This window comes from Elephas maximus, chromosome 9 (genome assembly GCF_024166365.1).
Source record: "Elephas maximus indicus isolate mEleMax1 chromosome 9, mEleMax1 primary haplotype, whole genome shotgun sequence".
NCBI classification, from domain to species: Eukaryota; Metazoa; Chordata; class Mammalia; order Proboscidea; family Elephantidae; genus Elephas; species Elephas maximus.
The window spans coordinates 118,963,272-118,976,798 of NC_064827.1; the positions used below are offsets into that span (position 1 = coordinate 118,963,272).

General features: G+C 42.4%; 1 protein-coding gene across 5 annotated transcripts in view; it reads left to right on the forward strand.

Annotated features, from left to right (window-relative positions):
* Positions 1 to 1,044: 1,044 nt before the first annotated feature.
* DIRAS2 (DIRAS family GTPase 2) overlaps positions 1,045 to 13,527 on the forward strand; it is a 252,675-nt gene continuing 240,192 nt past the window's right edge. For 3 of the 5 annotated variants that reach the window (XR_007518590.1, XR_007518591.1, XM_049895274.1), the window contains exon 1: positions 1,045 to 1,129. The gene's annotated coding sequence lies outside the window, so the exon portion shown is untranslated. Of the gene's footprint in view, positions 1,130 to 1,247; positions 1,374 to 13,527 lie in introns of those variants that run through there. The other 2 variants (XM_049895275.1, XM_049895276.1) reach the window with 1 other exon arrangement.

Here is a 13,527-nt window from a genome sequence, read left to right on the forward strand (position 1 = left end):
ATTCTTAATGAAGAGGAGACAAAGGAGGGAGCAAGGACCCCGCTTTTATGCGTCATTAAAATAGGGTTAGGCTTGTTGGTGGGAACCTTTAAGTGGCTTTGGCAAAAATGGGGTATTGTTTTCATATTACAGGAGCCATAGCATCAAGGCCAGAATTATGTTATCTAGTGAGCAAAATAAGTTTTCTTGGCTATATGTTGCAAAAAGCATATCTCTTAAGATTTTAAAAACATGTTTTCCTATGAATAGAAAAGCAGAAATTTACTTTGGAAATAAACTGGGAAGGATAAAGTTGTTTGAGAATATGCAGAAAATAAAAAAAAGAGTATTAGAACAGGTAAATAGGATTCTATAAGCTAAATCTAGTTTGAAGACTGAGAAAATATTAATAGTCTTTTCAAACATTTGGTGCTAAAAAATGAGTCAATCAAGAGAAGAAATCTTCGTATCAAACCTGTAGTTTTTATTTAATGTGGATTAAGGTTACAGTTTTTAAAATGTAGGCACAGAATTGTTAGTAATACATCTTATTTCTTGCTGATTCACCTGGTTTTGAGAAATGCTTCATTGACAAAATTATTCACCAATGTCAGCAGTTAAACGTCTTTATTTCCCTGAAACAGTTGTGGGCAATTACCCGGTGAAAAGACATTTCTAGGAAGACTGTCAGTGACAGTTTTGTGATATGACTTTATTCAATTAAAATGTATCAATATGCCCTGTATGGTTGATTATTCACAAATGGCATCTCACTCACCTTCTAAATGAGTAGGTTTGTAATTCGTATCTGGAAACAGAAAGAAAGGCTTGTGTGGTTAGTAGTGATTATACTTGTGAACCATTTAAGACACAAGAGTCTGGTATCTTTTCAATGGAATTATTTTGATTCATTAAATTCTCAGATAAACTAGACTTCACAATATATTCCAGGAGCATGCAGTAGGTGGCACCGAAAAGCCCTTTGGAGGCGAACAGGCGCCATTTAAGCAGGAGCAGCGGTAGCTGCCTATGGAGTTGGCACAGCTCTGAGGTTCGAGTTTGAAGACTGGAGGGGGCCAGGCAGCCGCGCCGGGGACGAGGACATTCGGCGGCCACCGCGCCAGGCCCGGCACAGGCTCGGCCAGCCCAGGTGCGCGGGACTGCGGGCCGGGGCGCGCGGGGCGGGGCGGGGCGCGGCGCGGCGCGAGGGGCGCGGGCGCACGGGCGCACGGGCGAGCGGGCGGCGGAGCGCAGCGTCACGGCAGGCGGCCGGGTGGCCAGCGTACGGCGCCCCGCCGGGCCTCCGGGAGGAGCCCGCAGCCGCGCACCCTGCGCGGTCCTGCCCTGCGCGGGGAGAGCTCTGAAGACGCGCGGAGCGGAGTTGCGTTCTGCAGGTAACCGATTTCTCCATCCTCCGCTGTGGCCGCGCTGCGTCCGCACTGCACTGGGGAACTGACAGCTTGTCCATGATGGCTGGGGAGCAGGGGGAAAGGGATTCTCGCTCGCTGGGAGGGCGAGTTAGCAACGTAAATACTGGAGTTGGCTAGGGCGAAAAAAAGCTGAATTTCTGTATCTTTGTCAGAGAGACTCAGCATCACGCTACCTTTGCCTAAAACAGTTTCTTAAAAAGACAAAAATCTGCATCTGCCGTATTACTTAGGGATTTCTGGTTTCTTTCAAAGAGGAGTTAGTTTGGAACATTTTATTGTGCAGGCAGTTCTCTGGATGTGGAAGTTGGCTTAAGGAATTTGTGAAACTCATAAAAAAGATGTGGTCCGAAGTGAAATTAATGCAAAGCACGTTAGCAGCTGCTATTTTGTTCAGCAGGTTTTGTCCTAGACCGCTTTGCTTCGTGTGCTTGACTGAGCCCTGTGTAGACCTTTTCTTCCTCCTTTAAAGCCTCTGTTTCGAGATAGCCACATGCATGCCTTTCCGTTTCCTTGTAAATGCAGAAGGTAGGAAGGACGAGGCATGGCATTGTTGGTAGTGTGCTTGCGATTTCATCAAATGAAAATGACTGCTGGTAGCTTTGGGCTTCCGCCCGCAGAGCGCTGCTGGCTTCCCGCGAGGTGGGAACCTGTCTGTCTGCTCCTGAGAAGGGCCGGTTTTCCCCCTTAAAACTTCAGTTGACATCCTGTGGGGGTTTGGTAGACTTTTCCACTGGAAGCTTCATGAATTATCTGCTACCTCTGTTGAATGAGGAAATGCAACATTGTGGTGGAATTCAGCATCTACTGTGAAGTGAGACAGCTGCCTCTGGGTAGGAATTTATTTTCATGTGTGCACGTGTTATCTTGTGAACAACCCCCTTGCATGTGAGAAGCTAGGGTAGCATAGGAAGCTTTTCTGCTTTGAACAACAACAACAAAAACTTTAATACTTTTTAAGGAGGATTTTCTCGGTAACAATAAAAGGCTGGAGCATTTTACGTTCCAAATGGGTCCAAATGCGTTTCTTTTCCAGTGGCATTTGGATTCGAAGAGGTGGAGTAGGAGGAAGAGAAAAGGGGAGGATAAAATTAGAATAAATTTAACAAATTTATCTGGGAATAATATTATTTTGAGGCTGTTGCTTGGAATTGCAAAATGTGCATACTTCTAACTATGTCTGGAAATCCAGGCGGTCCTGAGCTGGGAGTACAGAAGGCCCAGTTCACCTTACAGAAGGAGAAGATACCATGGCAAGGAAACATTTTAATCCCTTTTAACATATGGCATTTAATATGGGAATAGGGACAGTCTTCCCCAGGAACATAGGGAATCAAGGGGAAATAGAAGTGATTGCTTCTACCCCCGTGGCATGGATAGCTGCCTACTCCTCGGTTATATCCCTGTTCTAGGTGGGAATTATATGTGTAGGTCCTGGCTAATGTAGAAGCCTCCAGAATCTTTACTTGTCACAGCTTTGGTTGAGCTGTTCCCAAGCAGAGACTCAGAAAACATACATACTGAATTCCAAGTTGTGGAAGACACTTTTCAGCTTTGGCTCCTAACGTTTTAGCTTTTTAATTGCTTTGTCAAGACGTTTGTGATCTATACCTGTACTGGGCAAGCTGGCATTCCCAGCAATGCCATTTTGCAATGAAAAGAACAGAGGAGACTTTTCTTTCATTCATTTTTTTTTCATAGTCTATAAAGCACAAATGACTTTCACTCTATCTGAAATGTCTTATTTCAGAGGTGACTATTGTCTTGACCGATGCCTACATATCATGCTGAAAAACCAAAACCTTTGAAAAACATCTGGAGTTCTTTCACCAAAAAAGAGTCTATCTGTGATGATAAAAATGTACTATTCATTCATGTATCTTCTAATTTTATGGCTGCAGTTACTATGTTAACCCCACTGTTTGGAAATTAACCTATTGATTTAGGCAAAGCCATCATTTCCCCCAAGATAAAAGCATCAGATTTATACACAAAAGAGTTTCTTTGTTACAAAGAGGAACATTTGGTTATCTGAAGTGAAAAGGACTCTGGCCAGCTGTGGTAACCTGTAACTTTCAATTCAGATAACCAGTGTCCCTCATTCTCACTCATGGTGTGGGTGGGGTCTATCTATCTACCTGCCTGCCCGTTCGTCCCCCTGCCCGTCCCCCTGCCCGTCCCCCTGCCCGTCCCCCTGCCCGTCCCCCTGCCCGTCCCCCTGCCCATCCCCATCTGTCTATCCATCAGTCATCATCTGGCCTGAGAATTGACAGTGGACATGTGTCTCTTTAAAGGCAGAACTGATTTCTAGGACATTAATTGTTTTTGGTTCTGATTTTTCCAGGAAAACAGCTGCTCTTAATCAAAAGTGATGGCTGTCATGATGTCACAACTACTGACGTTCTTTTAAATGTTAAATATACTAACACATACATGCCCATTTAAACATTCATTTAAAATTAGTTGATTTCAAATAGTCCTTTAGTTTTGATTTTATCACGTGGCTTGCAAGTCTGTCTTTCTGGAGCTGGATAAGCACTTTGTCAAGTACTGGCTTATGCCCTCTCGTCTCTCCTCCTCTGCTCTTGCCACTGGCCAGTTCAGGAAAGGTTCCTTGTAGCTCTCTCCTTCGTGCAGTTCAGTGTTTTCCTATAAATCACTGTTGTCCAATAGAAATAAGATGTGTGAGCCCTGGGAAGAACGTAAAGTGTTCTAGTAGTCACATTAGAAAAATAAAAAGAAGTAAAATGATTTTGATTATTTAACCCAATATATTAAAAAAAAAAATTCAACATGTAATCAATACAAACATACTAATGTGATATTTTAGATCTTTTTTTTTTTCCATACTAAGCCTTACACTTAGAGAACATCTCAATTTGGATTACCCACGTATCAAGGCCCCAAATAGTCCATGTGGCTAGTGGCTACCATATTGGCCGGCACGGCTAGAGATCATTAACCTTTGCTCAAAACAATTTAAAAACGAAAATGTTAGGAGGCACTGCTGATTAAACGCTGTCAGAAATAGATGAACAGATGACCTTAAATTGTGTAAAGACATGTTTCCTACTCTTCTCTGCCATTAGCCAGTTGTACAGGCTTAAACCTATTACTTTACCAGTAAAGCAAGAAGAGTGGATCAGATACCTTCTGTGATCCTGTGATACTGAATGAATGGAACACTTGTAGATTCAGCCTGCATGCAGCACACACGCCAGCTGTTGCAGATACAAAGGGAGATGTGTGTGGCTCCGTGCCAACTTCTGCCCCAAGAAGTACTGCCCCCAGGATTGCTTCAGCCCAACCTCTGATCGCAGAGGTCAGCACCTGAGCCTCCATGTAAGATTAGGGGTCATCCCATTTTCACATTTAAAATCTTCTATTAGGCAATCAGCAACAACTCCTTCGTAAAACCAGTAAACAGCTAGCAGGCTCGTGTTTACTGCTTGATAGAACATAGTTTACAGATATTTTAGTATTATCCTTTACGGAGATGGGTATTTTTCATATTCGTATATTTATTTGGACACCATTAAACTAAAGTTCGGGTGAAATGTAATGCTTTATCATTGATTGGCTTATGAACACTGACTTCTTGAGAACCAGGAACTAAGGACATAATGGAAAGATGTCCATTTCTTGGCCCAGTCGTTGGACTGCCTCTGTGATCAATGGGTGTTGGCGCAACGGGGAACCCTGTCCATTACATGAATTCTTGTCTCAGAAATCACAAAAGGAGATTTAAGGAGAGCAGCATTTTGTAGGAACTGAGTTTGTGTAATGTTTTTTTAAAGCTCATGAACGCCTGTAAAGTGATTACCTTTCAGGAGAAATAAGAGAATGCGGGAAGTCTCAGGCCTTTGCACAACATACAGACGTGCACACATGCACACTCGCACTGTGTGCACAGGCACCCTTACTCCCTCAACCTCTGAAACTGGGCTCCAGAGAAGTCCAGATCCTCATCGGAGCTCCGCCAAGGGAGTCCTCGGAGGAGAAGGTGTCCTTCCTCTGTTAATCTTTACATTCTGCTTGATTGGAGCACCTTCGTGAGTTTCGAGCTTTGGGACACCTCCGTGACTTTTGAGCTTGAAGTTTATCTGCAGATGGTTCTAAGCAAAGGTGGAAAATGACGCTAATTGAGACCTCTGCATCAGAGCAAAGCCAGGAAGAGTTCACTCAGCTGTCACATTCCTCATTAGAAATCAGCTCAATGGCATTTTACTTTTTGTAAAACCTGGTGCTTACCTCACCAACTTTCCCATCCAGCTCCACTCCACCTCATCATATCCTCGCTTTTAAGATCAGTGCATTAGCTCATTGCCTCCTTGCCTGTGAGTCCCCTGAAATTTAAAGAAAATGCCTAAGGAATAGTCCCCGACATTTGAAGAAGGACTCTCTAAGCCTTTAGCTGCTTTCTCTTTACTTTCATGTTGGCCATTTGGGGCCACTTTGGATTTCATGCCGTTCTTAATCATAGAATGAATTGGAGGGGGCCATAAAATGTAAAACCCATATTACCTTTTTATCAAGGTCTATGTAAATGTTTGCAGGAACTATTTGATAATAGAAATGTCTGGGTATCCTAGATTTTTTGGGAAAAACAAAAAAAACCACTAAACTTCCCAGGGCCCAAACATCATGAGTGTTTATGTCTTTTTGAGGATCACAGATGTTTTTACAAATGACACTCTGTGCATCTATTTTTTGTTCTCTCATTCTTTTAAAGGCTTGTTTAACTTGCTTTAAATAGACCAACCATTCCAAGATGCAGATATACATCAGGTTGTTGGAGCAAATATTTAAAACATAAAAAAGAATAAAAATGTTAATATGGGAGAAGGTTGAATGATCTCGGAGTAGAGAAGGGTTTTCTAAGGATGATTCTCAACTGTGATATTAAGGAGGAACCAAAAAAGCAAAAACCAAACCCATTGCCATCAAGTAGATTCTGACTCAAAGCGACCCTATAGGACAGAGTAGAACTGCCCCATAGAGTTTCCAAGGAGCACCTGGCGGATTTGAACTGCCAACCCTTTGGTTAGCAGCCATAGCACTTAACCACTCAGCCACCAGGGTTTCCTTAAGGAGGAAACATTTGTGAAATTTGGCTACATGGAAATTTAAAATTTCTGCCAGTAAAAATAAACAATAAGCAGCCTCAAAGGACCAGTGACAGCTGGGAAGAAATACCTGCAACCTATTTCCGATGAGGTTAGTTACCTTAATGCAGCAGCTGTCAAATTTTGTGGGCATTAGAACCACCTGCTGGGCTTGGTAAGCCTAGGCTTGCTGGGGTCTGCACCTGGGGGCTTGGTAAGCCTCAGCTTGCTGGGATCTGCACCTGGGGGCTTGGTAAGCCTCAGCTTGCTGGGGTCTGCACCTGGGGGCTTGGTAAGCCTCAGCTTGCTGGGATCTGCACCTGGGGGCTTGGTAAGCCTCAGCTTGCTGGGGTCTGCACCTGGGGGCTCTGAGTCGGAAGGTCTGATTGCGTGGGGCCAGAGAGTTTCCAACAAGGTCCCAGGTGATGGTGATAGTGCTGAGTATACTTTGAGACTATAAATTAATATACGTATATATTTGCTATGTATATAGTAAATATATATAAACTTAATGTAAAATAAATACTATACTTGAAAACTAATAGAAAACTGAGCAGAAGGTAAGAACAAGCGGGTCTCAAAGACAAATTACTTTTAATTTATGCAGAGATGTGAATTAAACAAATGGAGTTATATCAATAATGAGAAACAGATTTCTTGTTACATTAGAAAGGAGCGGGGGAGGGGGGCAGGTGGCAAAGAAATTGGCAGAACGTTTGGAGAGCACCTGGCAATGTCGACTAAATTTAAAATGCACATGTCTTTGATCTAGTCGTTCAGCTTAGAGGAGTTTATTCTACAGATAGATTAAAAAATGTAATGAGATTATGTATAAGGCTGTTCATTGAGCAAAAGACTGAAAACAATCAGAAACTAGTTAAATAAATGATGAAACATCTCTTAGTGGGGTCCTATACAGCTGTTAAAAAGCACAGTATTTTTTTTAAGTTTTGTTTTTTGTTGTTGAAAATATATGTAGCAGAAATACACCAGTTCAGCAATTTCTACACATACAATTCAGTGACATTGATAACATTTTTGAAATTGAGCAACCATTCTCACCCTCCTTTTCTGAAGTGTTCCTTCCCCATTAACATAAACTTACTGTCTCCTAAAGTTCCTGTCTAATCTTTCAAGTTGCTCATGTCAATTTGATCCCTATAGATAGATCTTAAAGAGCACAGTGCTCAAGGCAGACATTCTTTACTAAAAAAAAAAATATTTAGTTTTAAGAAGACTTCAGGGGATATTTTTGGTTTAAGGTTTGAAGATTATCTTAGGGCAATAGTTTAAGGGGTTCAGCCAGCCTCCATGGCTCCAGAAAATCAGGATTCTATGAGACCTTGAAATTCTGTTCTGCATTTTCCCCCTTTTGATCAGAATTCGTCTATATAATTTTTGATCAAAACATTCAGTAATGGAACCTCATGGGGCATGAGTCACTATGAGTTAGAATCAACTTGATGGCAGTGGGTTTTGGTTGGAGGATGTTCAGTCCATGAAAGGACCACGTTTCCCAGTATTCCAGAAATCAAAGATGGAATGAATGGTTTGTCTTATATCCTTTAACATTGATTCATTCCAGTTTTTGTAGACCTATTAATGCTCAGAACGTGTAGGGGCTAAGGTGGGGAACAATTCAGAGGTGGTGTCTGCTATTCATGTGTTTGTAGTCAACTTTGTACCTACTCTGTGCCTGGCCCCTTACAAAGATTGATGGGGAGAGAGTTGATGAGCCAAATAATCCTCACTACTGCCATTTATTAAGCGCATATGCTATGAGTCCCTATAACATGTTATGTCTAGTACAGGCAAGTACATTCTTTCAAACAATGATAGCAGTAGCATGAACTGATCCCTTACTGTGTGCCAAGCATATGCTGGGTGCTTTGTGAGTGTTGGTGTAACTAACCCTAGTTAAATCACCAACGATTTCTTCAGACTAAAGAGAGGCTATGACTCACCCATCTAGTAAGTGCCAGAGCAGGGTCTTGAACTCGCTCAGAGCAGATGCTTTTAATTATGGTGCCTGTTTATTAATTCTCAAAACATCCCTGTACGTAGTCATTCTTGGCCCTGTTTTGTGGAGATGATACCTGGGGCTCTGAGAGGTTTTTATTGTGACTTTACTCCGTGGGGACTACGGTGAGGCACTCATCTCTGCTGCAAAATGTAAAGGAGACTGTTAAAAGACTCAGTAAACTGTCTTTATTTAAATTGTTCATATTTTGTTCATCATTGATATTTTGGCATGAACTTTGAGTTTCTAAAAAACATTGCATTAAGATATTATTTATCTTGATTACTGAGATTCTTTTTTGGTACCCCTTACATTTTGCCCTGAGGCAGTGCCTCTCTTGCCTCACCCTAGTCCCGGCCCTCTAGGGCTACTTCTCAAATCTACCTTTTGTTAAGTGCTCACTTTGTGCCAGGCACTCTGGCAGGACTTGGCACGCAACTAGGGTCACATAGCAATGTGCGTATAAATTTTTGTATGAGAAACCAACTTGAACTGTAAACTTTCACTGAGAGAGCACACACACACACAAAATTCAGTAATAGTAGCTGGGCACCATCCTGTTCTCATGGCAAAGGAGGCGGTGGTTCACGGAGAAAAATAGCTGCACGTTCCGTGTTCTCCTATTCCTAATTCATCTTCTTCCTTTATTGCTCCAGATGCATAGAGAGCAACCGTTGTGCCTTGGATGGTCACTTGGCGAGCTTGTTAGATCCAAGGCATTATGCAATGAACTAAGAGACAGAACAGAAGCAATATTAGACAATTAACTAGAATATCCCCTGAAACCATGACCATAAACCTCCAAATCAAGAAAACAAATTCCGTGAAGTGTTTGGTTGTACATAAGTGTTGTGTTGTTGTTGTAAATATATCTATCACACAACTTTCGCCGGTTGATCTTTTTACAGGTGTACAACTTATTGACAGCAATTACGTTATTGGCTGTTCAACTCTACTTGTCATTGCAATTTTCCCATCACTGTAAACTGAAACTTGGCGCTCCATAAGCAATAATACTGTGCAAGCCAAACAATACGTGCCTGGTGACAAAATTTGGCCTGTGGATTGCCAGTTTGAGACCCTCGCGTTACAGTGATTGGAGGAAAATGTACACAGGTGGTAGCTGCAAGGGCTAATGGAATGATGATGAGAGACACTGTGAAGGCAACTGCGGTAGGCCTGAGGGAAGATGAACACATTCTTGGAAAAAAATAAAGTCATCGCATCAATCAAAAAAAGTATAATATGGCTCTGTATGTACTGAGATGGGCAAGTCCACATGAAACACTCTTGATACCATGTTCTCAATTTTCTACCTTTCTAAAAAAAAAAAAAAATTTTTTTTTTTTTTTTTTCTGGCTAATTTGCTGTCAGTCAATCTCTCTCTTTGGCTACATATTATTGTGTTAATACCTGGTTACACTGCCGGCTGCTTACCACCACTCAGATGTCAAACTCATTGCCCAGTGGTTCACTACCCACTACCGATCCTCCTTTTCCCAGCTGACTTACGTTCTTGGCAAAAGAGTATTTCTGATGACTGGGACAAAAATAATGTTGAGTAAGTTGGCGTTTTGTGTTAATGTACAACAATGAGTTACATGAACACACTGGAAAATTGTTTACTTTTTTCATTTCTAAACATGAAATATTGTTGATTTTTGCATTGGTAACTTTTTGTGCTATTTACATTCTTTACAATGACATTCTGAAAACTTTCTCTCATGAGGTTATCCATCCCTGTCCTTTACAACAATTCCAGACTACACTGAAGCTGTTCCATTCCATTGTGGAGACACAAGTCATGCTTGGGGTAAAGGGATCATGCCAATACTCAAGACAGCCAGCAAGCCCAAACCTCTTAATTGTAGGACTTGTACTAATTAGGAACTGTGAGTCTTTATTGAAGCATCTACCCCAGCATTGATAGGTTTGGGAATTAGAAACACGGTCAGACCATCTCATTACTTCCTCCTAAGCCCTGCACAGAGCAGCAAAATCATAGTTCCGACTCTGACTGCAGTCTCCTGTGGCCTGGGCTTTTATTGCTCAGCCATTCATGACACATTTTCCCCTGGCATTAGGGCTAAATTCAAATAAAGATTTTAATGTCCCATGACGTAAGTATATCCTAAGTTTTCCTCCAAACACAGGCTACCTTGGCAACTTGGTAGTTAATCAAAGTTCAGCTTTCGTAGAGGACCCTTTATGAGGCATCTGTACTTTTTTTGATGAGTTGGAAATACTTGCAATCATCCACTGTAAGCTGCCTGTCATCACTACTGTATTTTTAAACTTAACGTGATGTAGGTCTGAAAGAAGGAGTCCTGGTGATACAGTGATTCAGCACTCTGCTTCTAACCAAAAAGTCAGTGGTTCGAACCCACCAGCTGTTCCACGGGGCTAAAGATGTGACAGTCTGCTTCTGTAGAAGATTGCAGCCTAGGAAGCACTATGGGGAGTTCTACTCTGTCCTGTAGGGTCACTGTGACTCAGAATCAACTCGATGGCAATGGGTTTTGAAAGAGTTTAGGTCTGAAGGTTGTTTGGAATTATTACCAGTTAATGTAAATACTTCCTTCGTGTATGATGTCATGTAGCATTTGATTATAGCTGTATTGATTTCTATGGCCTGTGTAGCATGTATGCCTTCCTAGTAGCCACAGAGCAAATAAATATTCATTGATGGATAGTTCAGGCCTTGTGACTATATGCGCTTGTTTTCTCTCATTCCATCCTCTTCTGATCTCCTGGATACTCTTCGTCACTCATTAGGACCATTGGCCAGTGGGCTGCAGTTCTTCCTCCTCACCCCATGTCCAAATATCATCTTAGGATGGCCACATCCAAGGCCTCTTAGTTCTTTGACAACCTCATTCCAACATCATTGCCTCCACTCCTGCTAAACTCTCCTTCCACAGTTTCTGTAGGCTCTTGTCAGTGCCAGAAACTCCTCCACCTCCAGAGGATCAACGTGAGAGTCCTCTCTCTGACCACAAAGCCTCTCTTTGCAGCTGGCTTGCTCAACTTCCCTTTGAACCTCACCAGGAGCTTTAATTTTATCTTGCTACTATATTCAATTATAATCTTCCCGTGAACACTACTTATCCAAGGTCATGTCTGTATTTTAAAATCTTTTTTTAATCAGAACTGTCTCCACTCAGCACCATCCTTTATCTTTCTTCCAATTTAGAGCCAGAGTCTCAGCTTTCTAAGCTGTCTGTCTCAATTGCTACATTTCAGCCCACTACAAACTGGCTTCCACTGCTGTGATGCCATTAAAACCTCTCTTGTTATGTCCACCAGTAACTTCTGGTGCCTCCCAACCAATAGGCACTTTCCAGCTCTCATTTTGTTTCAGTCCTTACTACCAGTTCACACTGTTGTAGCCCCTTCTTTTGCTGTACTTGCTTTTTTTGGCCACTGTGACACAGCCCTTCAATGGGGTTGTTTCTACCCCTTTTGTCACTCCTTCTTTGCAGATTCATTGTCTTTACCAAAATGTGGAATTTTGGGGTCCCTTAGGGATGTGTCTAAGTCATTTACTCTTTTCTCTTTATTCTTCACGAGTGATCTCATCCACCTGCTTGGCTTCAGTTCCTTCCTATATGCAAATGACTCCCAGATGTGCATCCTTATCACACAAACCGAACCTGCCCTTGGACATGTGTATCTACCCGCCTACTGATACGAGCCCTTGACTGTCTCCAAACTCAGTATGTAGAAAATCAAACTTATGATCTTTCCCGTAAAACCTTGTCTTTTCCCAGCATTTTCTTAGTGTAGTATTTCATCCCATCTCTTCTGTCTATGGGAAAGCCTGGTGGCCTGTTGGTTAAGAGGTATGGCTGCTAACCAAAGGGTCAGCAGTTCGAATCTACCAGGTGCTCCTTGGCAACTCTATGGGGCAGTTCTACTCTGTCCTATAGGGTTGCTATGGGACAGAATTGACTCAATGGCACTGTTTGGTTTTGGTTTTTTATTCTGTCTATGGAGTCTCTGAGTAGTGCAGATGGCTAATGTACTTGGCTGCTAACTGAAAGGCTAGAGGTTTGAGTCCACCCAGAGGCACCTTGGAAGAAAGGCTTGCCAATCTACTTTGGAAAAGTACTCTGTACATGTGTGTACTCTGACAGACGTGGTTTCAACATAAGTCACAGTGAACTTGACAGCAACTGGTTTATCCATTTCTATAAATTGGACAGTTTAGGAGTTTTCCTTGACACTACTTTTCCTCTCCAAATCTTAACGCCTTCCCCATCACCAATTTCTGTTGATGCCACATTAACCATTTTCCATCTTCCCTGTTATCACCCAAGTACAAGCTGCCTTCATTTTTGGCCTTTTTCATTTTAGTAGACTTCTTATTCACATTGAAGCCAGAAGAGTATGGTCAAAATGCACTTCTAAGTTTCAACCCGTAGGTGGTTTCCCATTGCCCTCAGGAGGCCCCACATGATTTGGGCCATGCCTTCTTTCCTAGCTTCATCTCATCGTTGTCTTCTCTCTGCTGACCATGTTGGTTACACCACCCTCCTTTTTGGTATCTGGAGGTTCCGAGCTCTCTCTATCCCCAGGGCCTGTGTACTTGGCACATGGGCTTGGTGTGGCTTTGTTAATATATTTCTGCAACAGAGCCACAGAAGAGACATCCCCAGCAGCAGCATTTCTTGTCATTGAAATAGTAACACGGTCTGCACCAGCACTCTGTTGTCCGGAATCCTATGCAGCCCAAGCCTGAGATCCTATGCAGCCCACAAGAGCATACTTTAACTGCAGCAGGCTCTCGGGAAGCATCATTGCAAAGTGAGATGAAGCTTACGACCTTTTCTTATGGTGCTCTGGGCTGAGGCAAGTCGCTTAGCCCGGCCCTCCCAGTCTGTTCTTTTTAGGTGAAATATGGATTCATTCATGCATTGAGTAGATTCTTACTGCACCCTTTCTATGTGCCAGGCAGTGAGGAAACAGTAGTGAGAGAAAGAAAGAAATAGCCCTC